Source organism: Mauremys reevesii, linkage group 12 (genome assembly GCF_016161935.1).
Source record: "Mauremys reevesii isolate NIE-2019 linkage group 12, ASM1616193v1, whole genome shotgun sequence".
Lineage (NCBI taxonomy): Eukaryota > Metazoa > Chordata > Testudines > Geoemydidae > Mauremys > Mauremys reevesii.
This window is the reverse complement of record NC_052634.1, coordinates 36,063,428-36,081,518: the sequence shown is the minus strand read 5'-3', so window position 1 is coordinate 36,081,518 and position 18,091 is coordinate 36,063,428. Positions and strand designations below refer to the sequence as shown.

The 18,091-nt window shown below is 50.3% G+C and overlaps 1 pseudogene; it reads left to right on the top strand.

Annotated features, from left to right (window-relative positions):
• Positions 1–5,019: 5,019 nt before the first annotated feature.
• Positions 5,020–17,503, top strand: LOC120375660 (annotated as a pseudogene).
• Positions 17,504–18,091: the final 588 nt, after the last annotated feature.

The window sequence follows — 18,091 nt, the reverse complement described above, 5'->3', positions numbered from 1 at the left end:
CAAGAAGTTGTGGCTCTTTAGTTTCAATAGAGCTGGGTCTTGTCTCACTCTTCAGTTATGTCTACATGAAAGAGTAACGTGGCTTTAGTTAAAGTGTTTTAATTGAACAGCTGTTGCATGTCCACCCTATGCCCCTGTGTCACCAGAGCACATCCATGCTAGCATCTCTTGGATTGCCACAGAGAGCAGTGCACTGTGGGTAGCTATCCCACTGTGCAACTGGCTGCAGGGTGCTTTGGGAAGTGTTTGCAATGCCTCACGGGCTGGTACAGCGTCACATGATGCAGGTTTCTATCCCATTGTTCCATGGGCATCCTACTAGATTGCCAGCTGCTTTTCAACTGCAATGTGCATGGTGGGGTAGAGAGCATGTGTGTGGAGGGAGGAGAGAGTGTGTGCGTTGCGGAAGAGTGAGTGTGTCACACACTGTCTCTAAGTTCAGACAGCTGCTGGAAGCGACCAGTCCTGAGGCAGGGGACAGCCCCGACATCAGCCCCCCTTCTCTCCCTGGCTCAGCTCAGCACAGCACTCTCTGTCACACACACACACTGCTGCCTGCTCAGCTCTGTGTCAGGGGTGCTGGAACAGGGGGTTTAGAGGGCCATGGTCCCACCACTCTTTACTGGCTGTTAGGAAAAATGATGGAGGGGGGGAAGGGTGCAGTCTTGGGAAGAGGCATTCTGTGGGTGTGGCCTCGGGGGGAGAGGTGGTGTGAGTGGGGGTCCTTAGGGAAGGGGTGTCATGGGGATGCCACAGTTCGGACAACGGTGCCCCCCCGCAGTGTAAGGAAACTCCTGCCACCCCTGCTCTGTGTTGGCAGAGCAGGACAGAGCAGCATCCACGGCAGTGATTTGCTCCCTGGGGCTCCGGCAGGGGGGCTTGGGAGTTGATTTAAAGGTCCCGGGGCTTCGGCCGCAGCAGGGAGCCCTGGGCCCTTTAAATCACCAGCCTGGGGAAGCCGGGCCGGGCTGGCACAGCGTAACGGCTCTTGCCGGTACCCCATACCGGAACATACCGGCTTACTTTCACCTCTGGAAGGTCCTCACGTGGATCAATAACTGGTTAAAAGACAAGAAACAAAGGGTAGGAATAAATGGTCAGTTTTCAGGGTGGAAACAGGTAACTAGTGGTGTCTGTACTGGGACCAGGACAAGTCAACATATTCATAAAGGATCTGCTAAACAGTGAGCTGACAAAATGTGCAGATGATCCAAAACTACCGGCTTGCTTCCTAGAACGAACGCTCCTTGAGTGGGGTGATCCACAGGGAGTAGCTCAAACCTTCAAAGTGCCTGGCCAGGGGCAGGACATTAGCCCAGCAAGGGAGGGGTGTGGCAGTGACATCACAAAGGCCTTTTGCAGGGGCTCAGACTATTGGTCAAAGGTGGTGGGGAGGTGGTGACCTCACAGAGAGATGCTGACATCAGCCAGGCAGGACAGGGGCGAGGGGCCAGGGAAACCTCAGAGACCCCTGTGGCTTTGCTTCAGCAAGTCTCCTTCTCCAGGTCTCTCTTTGAGGACTGGGGGAGTATTCGGGTTCACGGACGTGAGCGCCAGGAGGAACCTCTTTCGAGTTTTCTCCTTCCCTTTTAATGAGTTTACTAGAAAACAGCCGTCCCTGTTTAGAAGGCAAGAGCCTCCTGGAGGTCTGAAACCTGTTCAGTCTGATCCATCTGGTGACAGTTGAATTCTAGGCATGGAAAACATGAGCTTAAGGAGGCAGAATTTTATTCCGCACCAGGGGGGGGCCCACAAATATGTTCCAGGGACACAAAAAGTTACTCTGCCCCCGGAGGGGGGCGAATCTCCCCGGATGTTACAGCCCGAGCGAGACCCCGGGAGAGAAACGGGGCAGAACCGGGGGCGAGAGGCGCCAACAGGGACAGGAGCCAATTAACTCCCCGCCCCCGGGCTCCGCCCCCCCCATCCCAGATGCGGCTCCCGGGGCCGAGGCGGCTCCGCGGCTTCTCCCAGGTTCCCCGGGGCAGAGTCACGTGCCCGCCCCCCCCCCCCCCGGGGTCTCTCACTCACCGGCTCACACGGAGGCGGCAGCAGCAGCTTTGTTCTCCCGCCCCCAGCGGGGCTTGCACGGAGCATGCGCAGTTCCAGTTGCTGACCCCTCCCTTACCCGGGCTGTAGAGGGCGGACGCACCCCCGGGGCAGGCTGGGAGATGTAGTTCCGGGCTCTCCCTGGAGCGGAAGTGACGTCACCGAGGGCGGCGGAGCCGGAGCGGGAACAGCGCGCGGATCGCTGCGGTTGTGCCTGGCTCGCGCGGGGCCGTTGGAGCCTCTCCCGGGCCGGAGAAGGTTTGTGCCGCTGGGGTTCTGGGCATGCGCAGATCGCGGCGGGAGAGACCTTCATTAACCCCCTCGTGCCCGGCCCGGCCCCGCCCCCGCTGCGGAGCTGCAGCCTCCAGGTGCCGGCGCGAGCCTGGCCGGGGGGGGGGGAAGTGTCGGTGCAGCCCGGACATGGCCGGGGGGGAGGAGCCGGTGACCCCCGAGGAGCGGGGAGAGAAAGGGGGGGGGGCTGAGACCCCCTCGGATTTACCGCTGCCCCCCCCGCGGGGACCCCCCGCCCCCTTTCTCCCTAGAGCCACGAGCAGCCCCCAGGGTGACCCCCCCTCCCCCAACCCCTGAGAAGTTCCCTGCCCCCCCCCCCGATTGTGCCCCATTTTCTCTCCCCTTCGCCAGTGTCCAGCTCTCCCTGGGGCTGGGGGGGCTCTGGGGGTGTCTGGGGCCCTGGCCAGGGGCTCTGGGGACTGGGGGCCAGGGAAGATCTGGCAGGACCCTGGCTGGGGCTGGGGGGGTGTCTGGGGCCCCGGCTGTGGGGTCTGGGCTCTGGGGGGTGTCTGGGGGCTGCTGCTAACCCTGATCCTGCTCCCGGATCAGTTTGTGCCACAATCCTGGCTCCAAGCGCGGCCAGGCAGCCCCCAGCCAGGCCCACTCACCCTGGTAACTTTCTATCCACTTACCAAACACTGTCAGGTGAAATCACAGATTTGTCGATTTGTCTTTTCTCCCCTCTTGAAAACTGCAGGAACTTCTGCCTTCCCCACCCAGTCCTTGTCCTAGACCTTGGGGGTGAGGCAGGTGGGAAGGGGGCTAGAAATGCCACACAGTGGTCTCTTCCACAGCATTCTGGACTCCTTCTTCCTGAAATTTGGTTTCATTGAGGCCATTGTTAATCCAGAGTCACTGCATGGAAAGACAAGGAGTGACTCCAGATGGACAGTGGGGCAAATGAGATCAGCAGTTCTCCCTGTGAGGAGGGGCTCTCATTAGCTGCTCTCCCCAGAGAGCTAAAGGAGGGAAGCTGCTCAAACGCTCTGTCCCTCTCTGCTCAGGATATTGGGGTTCAGCTTCCTGGGTCAGATGCTGCAGCCTCCATTGTGATCTGGGAGACCAGGCTTAGCAGCTGCTGCTCCCCCAGTGGGATTCTGTGCTGGGATGTGACCTTAATTAAAGCTGCTTCTCTGCCCGGCCCAGGTGACGACTTTCTGCAGCTGGTCCTAGCCCCCTAGGGCAGCCCTGAGCCCTGTTAATACAAATTCTGAGCTACGGACCCCAGGTTATTGAAAGACCTCAGGGAAAGTGCTGGGGACTGGCAAGAAAGTGACTCTGCACAAACAGCCCCTCGTCATTTCTCCTCCCATTAGCAATTGCCAGGAGCAAATCCAGACATGGGAGAGCAAAGCCCCCAGGAATGGGACTTTCCCAGCCAGAGGAGCAGGGAGAGAGGACAGGGGAAGGAGAGACTGAAAGGGGCAGTGGGAGAAATGAGTGGGGGGGAGAGATTTCCAGCTCTCTAGTCCACCCAGACACATGTATTGCAGCATCCCTGGGCAGAACCACTTTCCAGTGAACAAGAAAAGGATCAGACAGAGGAAAAGCTGGTTCTTGACTCCATATTCCCCCTGCTGGGGTGTGCCTGCCCTGGGGTCAGTGTCCGAGGGAATCCCCCACAGTGACACCTTTGGTTCTGTTCTTTTCTAGCCTTGTGTTCAGAGACTTAGTTATGAGATTGGGAGAGGGAGAAGTGAGGTTAAAAATGTGTCTGTGGGCTTAGCCTGGCAGGAAGGGCCAGCTCCACACTGTAATAAAGAGATTGAGCATGTTCCCAGCATGGCAGAGTCTAGGATGTCTGTCTGCAGGGAAAGGGCCTGTGGGAATCGTGATGTGAAATTAACTAAAGCCTGTTCTGAAACCTCCACAACTGCCCTTCTCACCCTCCCAGGCTGCAGAATGACATCCCTGTTTCGCTCTAGCTCATCCCATCCTCCCATGGGACAGGGGAGAGAAATGGCTGCAGAGGAGCCTGTTCAGGTAGGGATTATCGGGGGGTTGCTGGTGGGTTCCTGCAGGAGGGAGAGGGGACAGCAAATACACCGGAGATAGGAAGATTTGCACAGTCTGGTTTGGAGCGGGGCAGGAAATGCACAGGGTGGGGAAGGGAGGAGGACAGCTTGTGACATTCCTGCTGGGGGGAGTTTAATAAATGGCCCAAATTCTAGGAACAGACCCATGAGATTAAGAGGTGGAAATACCCTAATTTGTGAAACAGAAAATAACCCTCCTACCTGGGGCTAGGAAAACAGGTCAGGCTCCAGCACTGGGATTCTGGTCAGACTGACCAGCCGCTGCTGTGAGATATGAAAGGGGCACCCATCAGTGAGGTTTAGGGGAGATTCCCCTCCCTTCATATCCAGCTCCTCACAATGGGGAGGGTGTTGGGCTTCCTACCAGGGAGCTCTCCCTGGTCCCTGCTAGGGGCTTCATCTCCTGTATCGGTCTGTGGCTAGTAGGAGTGTGATGGATCTGTTGGGAGAGAAAAGGGGCTCTTGCTTCGTCCCCTTAACTTGGTGTTTCCAGGATGCTCTGAGTGGAGTGGGGGTGGGACTCTGACTGTGATCCACCCAGAGCTTGCATTTGATTGACTTCTCTCCCCCACAAATAGTGGGGCTGTGAGTGAGGCAGCAGGTACTGAGTGTTGGACTCTTGCTCTTTCAGGGGCCAGTGACCTTCGAGGAGGTGGCTGTGTATTTCTCCAGGGAAGAGTGGGCTCTGCTGGACCCTGCTCAGAGAGCCCTCTACAGAGACGTCATGCAGGAGAACTATGAGAATGTGACCTCGCTGGGTAAGGATTCCTGTCCCCTCAGTTCTTGGAAGGGGAAATGAAGAGAAAAGGTTCACGCCAGCCCCACAATGCCACCTCTACACTGTCCTGTCTCTGCATCACCCCAATATGCCAGTGACCCACACACTGCCAAAGACCCTCCCCTGCTGCAGAACAGTTTGGGAACAGAGCACAGGAGCAGTGTCACACAGTGTCAAATATCTCCTGTTTGCACAAGTAAACTTCTTTAAGATGGGGCGACCACATCTGCATGCAGTGTTATGCTCCTACAAAGCACATGGGATCTTTGTAGAGGAAGGTAAATACACAGCATTTATTGAGAATACAACAGTTAGCATATGCTTTTTAGTCACCCACCCGTGATGTTCATAGTTACCAGTCTCTTGTAGCTCAAGTCAATCTAATGGCCAGTTAGATTGAGCATGAGTGTGGGGCTAGGCTCTTGTCGGTCACGATCCAGTGCTCCTGGAGTGTGGCAAGACAAACCCAAAGTCCCATGGCCAAGCACCCTGGTTCTTATAGGCTTTTTTCCTTTGTTGAACTCTATGGATTTTGCTGTATCAGTTAGTGATCGGTTACTTCTTAACTGGTGTAAACATTCCAGTGCACCTCCGAGAGGGTCAACCTGTCCTTCGTTCTGATTTAAACAATTGTCCTCAGGGGTGCCAGCCTTTACCTCAGGGTCATCAATCTGCCCTTCATTATGGATGTGCGTCGATGATTCTTTGATGTCCTTTAAGTCTCTTGACTCCTTCCTTGACTCTGGCTGTAACAATGGCCTTTACACCTTCTCTTTTCTGATGCATACATCCTCATTCACACAAACCCACTGAGGATACAAACAGTAGTATTTTATATCGAGCAAAAAGGCATTGCAAATGAAACCTTGCCTTCAATGTTTCTCTAATCTACTTAACATAGACACAATAGAGAATCCTGTCTCTAACTTACTAAACCTTAAAACAAAGATATGTAGATTTAACTAGAGTGCCTAATTTGTAATACATAGAGGAAACCATAGTAGACAGTGTAACTTATCCTAAAACAAAAGGTGACCATAATCAGTCAGAAGGATTGTTCTGGTTTGTCATTCCTTTCTGCTATTCAAACAGGGTGGCTGACAGGATGAAATCAAATCATACATTAATTCTCACAGTACATTATAAAATCCAGCTCCTACAGCCGTATTCGAGATGTGGGCGTACCATAGATTTGTATACAGGCAATATGATATTTTCTGTCTTTTCTATCCCTTGCTCAATGATTCCCAATGTTCCGTTCGCTTTTTGACTGCTGCTGCACATTGAGTGGATGTTTTCAGAGAACTATCCATGATTCCAAGATCTCTCTCTTGAGTGGAAACTGCTAATTTAGACCTCATCGTTTTATATGTCTAGTTGGGATTATGTTTTCCAATGGGCTGCACTATGTGCTATCCTGACATCTAGTACTGCTGAGATCCTGCATTCAGTACTATCCCTGCCCTTCCTGTTCCCTTTCTCCACTGAACCCCACCAGCCCATGATTCCTGTTCCCAGCTTCCCCAGGACTCTCTCATTGTCTCTGGACCTCTCCGTCAGCAAGAAGCAGTGGCAGGGAGACTTGCCCTCTCTCTGGAGTCTTGGATTTCTGGGACATGGATTTACTTTCTCTGTGTTTTGGGAGCCTCTTTGAAATTGAGTGTCTGTGACGTTAACCACAGTGCAATCTGGAGTGAACAGCTGTGTCCCCTCAGTTTCCCAAACTGGGGTGACTTTTACACTGTTTTACTGTGAGAGCAGCCGCTCCTGGGCAGTTAACACACAGTCTCCAGCATGTAACTTGCTCCCAGCTACACAGTATTGAGTGCTGCTAGTCAGCGACTCATGAGTTACAGTGCAGCACAGGAAAACCCCAGAAAAGTCTCTGTTCCCAGACTTCCCCGAGAAATCTGCATCTTTCCCTGTCCAACACACTACTGAACAAGGCAAGCTCATATGACATCTGTCATTTTATCTGTGGAAAATGACATGCACCAGCCTTGTTATCCCATGTAGATGAGTGGACTCATCCCTGCAGCACCCCCTGCTGGTGACTTCTGGGAATTAGCTCATTCCAGCTCCGGCGCACCCTCTGCAGGCCGGTGATCTGCCTGTCCTCTGGCCCCCCATGTCCCTCCCTGGACCTGGTGCCCCTTTTACCTGGGGTGCTGCCCTCTGGCAGTAACCCCTCAGTCTTAGGGTCTCCCCTCCCCAGGGAACTCCCACCCACTATTCCCACCTCGGCTCAGTATAAGGCCAGTCATCGTCTAGCCCCACCCCCTGGGGCAGGCTGCAGTATCAGCCACTCATCACTGGCAAGGACGGTTTGGACCTGCTGCCTTTGCCTACCGCTGGGCTGCCCTCTGCAACCCCCCAGTACCTATTGCCTTCTGCTAGGCCACAGCCTGGGGCTTTCCAGGCTGGAGCTCCCCAGCTCCTCTGCCTTTCCCCAGCCCTGCTCCACTCAGGTACCCTGTGTCCAGCTCCCTGCAGCCATCTCCCTCTACAGACAGAGAGAGATTCTATCTGCCCCTGGCTTCTCTGCCTTTATAGGGCCAGCTGAGTCTGTTTGGGGCGTGGCCCCAGCTGCAGCCACTTCCCCCAAGCAGCCCAGCCTAAAAGCTGCTTTCTCCAGCCACAGCCCCCTCCCAGGGCTGTTTTTAACCCTTCAGGACAGGAGCGGGGGTCCACCCCGCTACATCCCAAATGCAGTTTCCAACACACTTTAATCCAAACACACTAGTTGGATAAAACAATAAAACAAGATTGTTAATTACCAAAAAAAAAAAGATTTTAAGTGACTACAGGTAACGAGGCATAAAAGTCAGAATTGTTTACAAAAGAAATGCAAGATAAAACACAAACTAACATGTAAGTCAGAGGTGGGCAAACTATGGCCCACAGGCCACATCCGACCCGCGGGCCCAGCCTGCCCGGCCCCTGAGCTCCTGGCCGGGGAGGATCCCCCCTCCCCTCCTCTCCCCTGCTGTCCCCTCGCCCCCGCTGTCCCCCTGCAGCCTCAACATGCTGCGCCCTCAGCGCTCTGGCCCACCGCTCCTGGGCAGTGCTGCAGCGGTGGGACTGCGAGCTCCTACTGCTCTGAGTGGCATGGTAAGGGGGCCGGTCAGCGCGCTCCTGAGGGACCTCGTGTCTAGCTCCGGCGAGCCGCGTTGCTGTGGTAAGGGGGCCAGGGCCAGGGGGTTGGATAAGAGGCAGAGAGTCCTGGGGGGCAGTCAGGGGACAGGGAGCAGGGGGCGGGTGGTCAGGGGATGGGGAATGGGGGAGTTGGATAGGCGTGGGAGTCCCGGGGTCTGTCAGGGGCGGGGGCTGGATATGGGTTGGGGCAGTCAGGGGACAGGGAGCAGGAGGGGTTGGGTGGGGTTCTGGGGAGGGAGGCTGGGGTTTGGGAGAAGGCGGTTAGGGACAATGATCGGGGCTTAGATAGGGGTGGGATCCCAAGAGGGTTCTGGGGGTGTTAGTGGTGGTGGGGTCTCTGGAGGGGGAGGTCAGGGGACAAGGAGCAGGGGGGTTTGGATGAGTCAGCAGTTCTGAGGGGGGTAGTCAGGGCGGGAAGTGGGTGGGGTCGGATAGGGGGTGGGGCCAAACTGTTTGGGGAGGCACAGCCTTTCCTACCCAGCCCTCCATACAATTTTGCAACCCCGATGTGGCCCTCTGGCCAAAAAGTTTGCCCACCCCGATCTAAGTTAACAAGCTGAAATGGATTGAAAGCAAATGTTCTCTCACCATCTGCTGAGACAGGCTGGTTTTCCTTTCAGCCAGGACTCCCCTAACCCGCCCCTGCCGCCCAAGATCAGGTCTTCAGAAGTTGTCATGAGCAGAGGGAAAGGGGAGAGAGAGTCTCATGCATTTTCCTCACATCTCTTTACAATTCAGTCCTTTCTACTAGAAACAAATCCAGTTCTCAGCTGAGTCATGTTGACAGGCTCTCGTAGATATGAGCTTCAAGTGGTCCCTGTGATGGAATGTAAATGTCTTCTTCACACCTTCCCCCTGCCGCAGAGTGGCTATTTGTCCAGCTGTTTGCCTTGCTGTCTCCGAGAAACTGATCTTCCCGAGCACTGTAACTTTTTCAGTAATATCATACAGTAAAATCTCATAACTTTAGATACAGTGTTACACATTTTAACAGGATAATATTCAGTAGATTATGTGTTTTCAAAATGCCATTCTGTGTACAAAATTGATCATAATTTTCTAGAAGAGTGAACCTAGGGGTACAGACTGACACAGTGTCTGTCTCTGTGTGTTCCCAGCAGATATGTGGGTATTTCAATACATCATAAGCACAGTGTTCATCATCTTCAAGGACCGGGGGAGCTGGTCCTGGGAATTCACTGTGGAATTCACTGGGAATTGAATTTTACCAAGTGTGACACTGTATGGAATTGTGAGACATTTTATGTTATTTTTTTTATTATCAATACCAATTTGATACAATTGAAATGACTCGTGCTAGATATGCCATGACAGGTGTCAGTGAAAATGTTATGCTTTTCCAAGTATGATAATTTTGTTTCTATGTTTGTATCAGCTTTGTATTGTGAGTTATAGATTTGTAGAGTATCTCTGTATTTCCAGACTTGGGCAGTGTTTCTGGGTGAGACATATTGGCATCAGCGCTGCCTAGGCTGTTTGATGGCCCATCAGCTGTACAGTGAGACCATGGAAAGGATCAAGGGCAGGGGTTGGCAAACTTTTTAGCCCGAAAGCCACATTGGGGTCCCCAAACACCCTGGCCCCACCCTCTATCCGCCCCCTCCCACTTACCGCCCCGTCTGCCCCCCCTCAGAATCCCCGAGCAATCCAACCCCCCCTGCTCCTTGTCCCGTAAGCGCCCCCTCCAGAGACCCCCCCCAACTGCCCTCCCAGGACCCCACCCCCTACCCAACCCCGCTGCTACCTGTCCCCTGACTGCTCTGACCTCTATCCACCCCCCTGCCCACTGACAGACCCTTGGGACTCCCACACCGATCCAGCCCCCGTCCCCCCAGAACCTCCGCCCCATCCAACTGTCCCCTGACTGCCCCCCGGGACTCCCTGCCCCTTATCCAACGCCCCCACCTCCTTACCATGCCGCTCAGAGCAGCGTGTCTGGCAGCCACGTGGACCACGCAGAGCCAGACACACTGCCCAGCAGGAGCGCACAGCCCCACCCCGCAGGAGCGCTGCCCGCACGGTGGTGTGGCTGCGGGGGAGGGGCTAGCCTCCCCAGTCAGGAGCTCAGGCACTGGGCAGGATGGTCCTGTCGGCTGGATGTGGCCCGTGGGCCGTAATTTGCCCATCCCTGATCAAGGGCATAAACCTATTGAGTCAGCAAGACATGCAGGGGTATGTCTGTGTGCTGAGACTTCCGAGGCTTTTCCATGCCATGTGCTGTGAAGCTTGTGTTTGGGACACAGGTAGTACAAGCCACATGGCAAAAGGAATATAAAGGGCAGCTGCATCATCTCCATTTTGTCTTCAATCCCTCTTCCTAACTCTGGAGCAACTTCTCTACAAATTGAAGCCTGGAACAAAGGACTGAAAGACCCATCGAACTTGTGGATGTGTTCCAGACGGACTTTCAAGCCAGCAGCTCAACAATACTGCTAATAACCTGATATATAGATTTTGGAATGCATCTCACTGCTTTTCCATTTAACAACTTTTTGTGTGTCGTGTCCTGTCTTGTCTTTCCATGCTAAAGGATTGGCTGGCAGTGTGGTCTTTTGGGTAAGATCCAAACCTATAGTGATTTTGTAATGTGGCTGACCTTTTGGGGTCAGAAAAACATTTTGTATATGAGCAGAGTTTTTAAATACCCTCTCACTGTACTGGACCTAGGTGCTGATTGGGAGTCGGAGAACTGGAATGCAATAAAGGGGGCCATGTGATTTCTTTTTTCAGCTTCTCGATAACCCGTGTGTGGGATCAGAAGCACAGTTTGTGACTGGTCGTTGAGTTTAACTTCAGTGTTAACCACCAGTTTTGGGAGCACCTGCTCTCCCTTTTTCATCCTGCCCTGACCCTGGCATTTTCAGTGTGGACTGCCCCAGGCACACCTGTCACACTAAGCACTGAAGTTAAATTAATAGAATGTTTTTTATGACAAAGTTATGAAATCAAGTGACCTCCTTTGTTTTCTTTCATCTGAGCAGGGTTTCCAATTTCCCAACCTGATGTGATCTCCCAGCTGGAACAAGGGGAAGAGCCATGGGTCCCAGACCTCCAGGGTTCAGAGGAAAGAGAGATCCTGAGAGCTCCCTGCACAGGTGAGGAAATATTAAACCAACTCAGAATCTGTAAGTGCCTGAAGGAAACATCTGGGATGCCCTACAATGCCCTTGGAAGGTCTCTCAGTTCAATATTGTCCCTAGCAGGGGTCGTATCCTTAGGGTAAATATAGCTCATGGCTTCCTGTAGACACTAGCAGACACCAGGCAGTAGCTTCCTCCCTTCCCCCTGTGAATGTGGATGGGATGTGAAGCCTGAATTGATCCCCTCCTCTCTCCTGTTTGGGGAAGACCTTGGGGGAGTTCAGTTCCTGATTTTTATTAGACTTCTCTCCAGTACTTGTATTGGTTTGGCCTTCCCCTTTTCATCCCTGTTTGAGGTTTCTGTCTCTATCACAGCAGGTGACGCAATGGTATGTGAGAAAGAGGAGGAGAATTCTCAGCAGGAAAATGTTGAGCAAGTGGATAAACACAGAGAATTATCGCAAAGATTGAAAAGGAATGTGTCCTGGAGTCATAAGCAGGAAAAATCCCATGACATTCAGCACAGACCAGAAGGAGAGCAGGGAAACCAGCCAGGGGAGAAAGTGGGTAAATGTATTTCCTGTCAGGAAACTCAAAAGGACCTCAAGGAAACCACAACACAACAGGAAATCCTCAGCAGAAAGAGAAAAAATACATGCAGTGAGTTTGGGGAAAACGTATGTGATTACTCCATCCTTATAAAGCATCACAGAATCCACACAGGGAAGAGGCCCTATGAATGCACTGAGTGTGGAAAATGCTTCCCTAGCAGCTCAGCCCTTTCTCAACATCAGAGAATCCACACAGGGGAGAGGCCCTATGAATGCAGTGAGTGTGGAAAATGCTTCACTGACAGCTCATCCCTTTCTCGACATCAGAGAATCCACACAGGGGAGAGGCCCTATGAATGCACTGAGTGTGGAAAATGCTTCCCTAGCAGCTCATCCCTTTCTCGACATCAGAGAATCCACACAGGGGAGAGGCCCTATGAATGCAGTGAGTGTGGGAAAACCTTCAGTCGCAGTTCACACCTTATTACGCATCAGAGAATCCACACAGGGCAGAGGCCCTATGAATGCAGTGAGTGTGGTAAATGCTTCACTAGCAGCTCAGGCCTTTATCAACATCAGAGAATCCACACAGGGGAGAGGCCCTATGCATGCAGTGAGTGTGGAAAATGCTTCACTGACAGCTCAGCCCTTTCTCAACATCAGAGAATCCACACAGGGGAGAGGCCCTATGAATGCAGTGAGTGTGGGAAAAACTTCAGTAGCAGCTCAAACCTTCTTGCCCATCAGAGAATCCACACAGGGGAGAGGCCCTATGAATGCAGTGAGTGTGGAAAATCCTTCACTGACAGCTCATCCCTTTCTCAACATCAGAGAATCCACACAGGGGAGAGGCCCTATGAATGCAGTGAGTGTGGAAAATGCTTCACTAACAGCTCAGCCCTTTCTCAACATCAGAGAATCCACACAGGGGAGAGGCCCTAGGAATGCAGTGAGTGTGGGAAAATCTTGAGTAGCCGCTCAAACCTTATTCCGCATCACAGAATCCACACAGGGAAGAGGCCCTATGAATGCAGTGAGTGCGGGAAAACCTTCAGTCGCTGTTCACACCTTATTACGCATCAGAGAATCCACACAGGGAAGAGGCCCTATGAATGCAGTGAGTGTGGGAAAAACTTCAGTAGCAGCTCAAACCTTCTTGCCCATCAGAGAATCCACACAGGGGAGAGGCCCTATGAATGCAGTGAGTGTGGAAAATCCTTCACTGACAGCTCATCCCTTTCTCAACATCAGAGAATCCACACAGGGGAGAGGCCTTATGAATGCAGTGAGTGTGGTAAATGCTTCACTAGCAGCTCAGGCCTTTATCAACATCAGAGAATCCACACAGGGGAGAGGCCCTATGAATGCAGTGAGTGTGGGAAATGCTTCACTGACAGCTCAGCCCTTTCTCAACATCAGAGAATCCACACAGGGGAGAGGCCCTATGAATGCAGTGAGTGTGGGAAAACCTTTATTACCAGCTCACACCTTATTAGGCATCAGAGAATCCACACAGGGAAGAGGCCCTATGAATGCAGTGAGTGCGGGAAAACCTTCAGTCGCTGTTCACACCTTATTAGGCATCAGAGAATCCACACAGGGAAGAGGCCCTATGAATGCAGTGAGTGTGGGAAAACCTTCAATCGCAGCTCAAACCTTCTTACCCATCAGAGAATCCACACAGGGGAGAGGCCCTATGAATGCAGTGAGTGTGGAAAATGCTTCAATCACAGATCATACCTTATTAGGCATCAGAGAATCCACACAGGGGAGAGGCCCTATGAATGCAGTGAGTGTGGAAAATGCTTCACTCACAGATCATACCTTATTAGGCATCAGAGAATCCACACAGGGGAGAGGCCCTATGAATGCAGTGAGTGTGGAAAATGCTTCACTGACAGCTCAGCCCTTTCTCATCATCAGAGAATCCACACAGGGGAGAGGCCCTATGAATGCAGTGAATGTGGGGGAAAATTCAGTCGCAGCTCAGACCTTATTACACATCAGAGAATCCACACAGGGGAGAGGCCCTATGAATGCAGTGAGTGTGGAAAATGCTTCACTAACAGCTCAGCCCTTTCTCAACATCAGAGAATCCACACAGGGGAGAGGCCCTATGAATGCAGTGAGTGTGGGAAAACCTTTATTACCAGCTCACACCTTATTAGGCATAAGAGAATCCACACAGGGAAGAGGCCCTATGAATGCAGTGAGTGCGGGAAAACCTTCTGTGGGCACTTAGCCCATGTTAGTCATCAGAGAATCTGCAAGGGAGATCAGCAACATAAACACCTCTAGGGCTATCAATACTTTTTTTTCTGTAATAATTTTCCTGATTCCCACATAGTAACGTTTAAAGCTGTTTGAACTGTTTGCAGCATGGTTATCCCTCAGTTTGACCAGATGAGGGGCCCATTTTTGCCTTTTGCAGTTTGCCCTGTTTTGAGGTGGACCCATTTGTCCTTTCTATCAACTCCATTATCCCATGAGTAATTCGAGTGTGCCCTTCCTATCAGGAACCAGGGAGCATCACATTTATACTATTCTTCCTATTTCAAAGTTATTGTTAGTCACCAGTGATACAGATTGTATCATTGCCACTTGTTCTCACGTTGCTGTGGGTTGTGCTGAAGAGCAGGTACAATGGGAATTTTTCAAATTATAGTTAAATGAAGAGGAGCAGGGGCAGGAAAAAAAGTGTAATTTCAGCCTCTGTGACACTGGAAGGAGATGGGGAGACGCAGAGATTCCCTTCTTCCCCATCACTGCAGAACTGTTACCTTTTGTCTGAGCCATGCAGAGGTTATCATCATCACATTCTATCCATCCACTTCTCAAAGTGTCCTGTGAGGAGCAGTTCTCAGCTGTCTGTGCTTGGAGATGATGCTTTGACTTCTTTAATCTTATCTCAGAGTCGCTCTGACTGGAGATGAAAGTGTCAAAGACCTGGAAGGGGAATTCAAATGGATCCCAAACACAGTGTGATCATTGGGAGTTTAAATCCCAGGTTCCATCTATTGGTAAAGCCACTTCTGGCAAGGTGAGAGTGGTTTTGTCCCAAATTATAGCAATGCTTGGATACTAAAAATTTTGTAAATAAACATAACTGGCTATTGAGACAGTGCTGAGTGAAGTATGTTCGAATGGATCAGAGGAGAATGTGATGGGAGAATCTCTTGTCCTGATTCTGAATAATCAGATGTAACCTGCTCTGGAATTTCACTTCACACTTTCATTGCCATGTATTCTAGCTCTCTGTGATGTGGGTTTCTATCTTTCCTGAAGGCTGTTTGGTCACTCAATTGGATAGTAGTTCAGTTTGATAGGATGTAGCTCAGATTTATTGGAGAATTTAAGACAAATGACTATTTGCTAAAGTCATCATTTCTCACTTCAGCTTTGCTTTTTCCCCATCCCTGCATGATGTCATGGAGAAAGGTTGAAGTGCAGTTCTGTCAGCATTAGAGAACTCTCCAATTTACTGGACAGGCTAACAAAGAAACAGCAGTGATTTAAAATCTCTACTCAGAAATGATGAACAACAGCAGAACCCCAACTAACTGAAGGAAGTGCATATGATCACGGTGTAGTTCAATTGTTTAAGTCAATATTGTCCCAGATGTTCTGGGGAGAAAATTCCATGCTAAGTGATTTTTGAACTAGGCACAATGCCCAGGTATTTGGTTCCAAAGCCTTTGTAACCCAGGCCCTACAGAAGATCTTTCCTAGCTAATCTTATTGTATCGGAGATGCTGCCCTTCATGATGCAGATGTTGAGGAAATAGAAGTGGAGTTTTGTTGAATTTATCCTTTGTAGGTGCTAAAAATGTATATCGAATCAAATCCGTTTTGGAAATCTAATAGCTGCAGAAAAATAGCTATTTTTGAATAGAAACTCCAACTCTGGTCACTAATGAAGATTGTGATCCAGCCCTGTATCCAGTCCCTTGCCTGGAACTGTGCCACCAAATTAAAGAAAAGCTGGGCATGTTTTGGTAAGCCTCCATGTTTTGGTAAGCCTCACTAACACTGCTGAGATTTGGAGTGGTTTTGTAAAGGATTCTACTTCAGAGAAGTGTAAATTTACCCTAACCAAGACCAAGGATTTGGAAAGAGCTGGGGCTGAAAAAGTCCACATCCAGTTCTTGGTTTCCACCCCAGTAAAGGAAGCTATGGTGACCAATGACCCAAGGAAAATTGTTTGTACAACTCCATTTCCTAGTTCAGTGTCACTGATTACAGTTCCAAAGGATGCCAGGTTACATTGAGAACAATCATCCTTTACCATTTGGATCCAAAGAGAGCGCTTCAAAGGACAGTCCTTCCCCGTGGATCCCAAACTGGCTGCCTGATTGGGTAACAAGGACTTCAAGGCTGTAGAAATGATGGTAACCAATGAGGCAATGAATGTATCAGGCTCCAATTTCAGACTTCTGGATACTCGCATGTTGAGTTCTGATTCTATGGTTTTGTGTCTGATGCTCTGGCTACACAATAAAGCTGATGTTGGTGCAGCTGCACCAATGTAGCTGCGCTGCTGTAGCGCTGCTATTACAGACGCTTTCAGCCAATGGGAGAGATTTCTCTCATCGGACTCGATTAGTCCAACCCTCGCAAGCGGCAGTGGCTCTTTTGGCAGGAGAAGTTCTGCTGCTGATGTATCGCTATCTACACAGGGGGTTAGGGCTGTGTAACTACATTGCTCAGTGGTGTGGATTTTTCACACATCGGAGTAATATAGTTAACCGATAAATGTCTTTAGTGTAGACCAGACAGTTCTCTCTTGTGTTTTATGCATTTACATCACTTCTCTATCTTCTCTCACTTTGAAAGATTAAGTGTGTGACACGAGAGGTATTTTTCCTCATGATGCAAAGATTCCCACATAGGAGACCCCTTCCACCAACACATACTGTAGAAGATCCTGAGATATATGAACTCACAGAAGTGGTTGGGACAAACCACATCTTGAGCCAAGGTTCAGTTTTTGGCAATGGGCATTAGAAGAAAACTAACATATATAATAAGAATTTGTGATCTTTGAATATGTTTTATCATCTATTAAAATGAGATTATTGGTGAAGTTATTGGTTAAAGAAGAAGAGACTAAATGTGTGATAATCTGAAGTATTTTGGAAAACTGAAAGTTGTTTTTGTTTTGTTTTGTTAGTCGTACAGGAAATGGTGGCTAATCTTGAATAGTTAATTTGATTTAATTTACCCCCTGTAGTATAAAGAGTTCTGGTAGAAAACCTCACTCCAAAGGTTGGGATGGGAGAATGTGTGTGAGAAAGTGTGCATAAGAGAATATTGGCCCAGTATAGATTTTAGTATTTTGTGTTTTCAAATAGAATTTATTTTGTTTAGTTTCTAAGTCAATTTCTATTCAAAGGAAAGCTACTCGAGGTGACAAGTTGTATAAATTTTTACCAGCTTAGACTGTAAGGGTCACTGTCTTCCCCACTTCTCTAATTTGCAAAGGAAAGGCCTGACATCTGTCACAGGATGTGTCCAGCAGGTAGAACAGCTGCACTCATCAACCATCAATATAAAGAAAAAGACTGAAATCCATTGTCTTTCAGGTCAATAAGCCATCTAAAGGCTGGTCGATGTAGAAAAGCTGTGTTGGCATAACCACATCTCTCAGGGGTGTGAAAAGTCCTCTCCACTGAGAGAAGTCGTTAATGTGACCTGAGCCCCAGTGTAGACAGTGTTAGGTTGTCAGAAGAATATTTCCAGTGTTTGAAGTGTAGAGACAGTCTTAACATCAATTCCAATTTTGACCCATCTCCCTATATGTGAGAAAGTTACTGGTATGGAGGGCTGAGCCAGCTGTCCACTCACCTGGTTCCTCAACTGTAGCTACAGCTCTTAGTGCCCATGAATGCAAAGAGTGAGAGAAATGGAGAGTTCCAGCCATTGTCATTTTAGTATCTTATTGTTCCTCTCTCTGTTTTTTGTGCTGGCCTTTCTGTTCTATCAGGGGGTGACTGTATAGCTCAGTGCATCTGTGACAAAAGCTCATTGGTGTCAATTGGCAAAGGGGGTCACTGTTCTTCACAAGCAACTCCTGTGTCAGACCTGAAAAACTCCCCACAGCTAATACACTGCTTTTATGATAGTTATCCA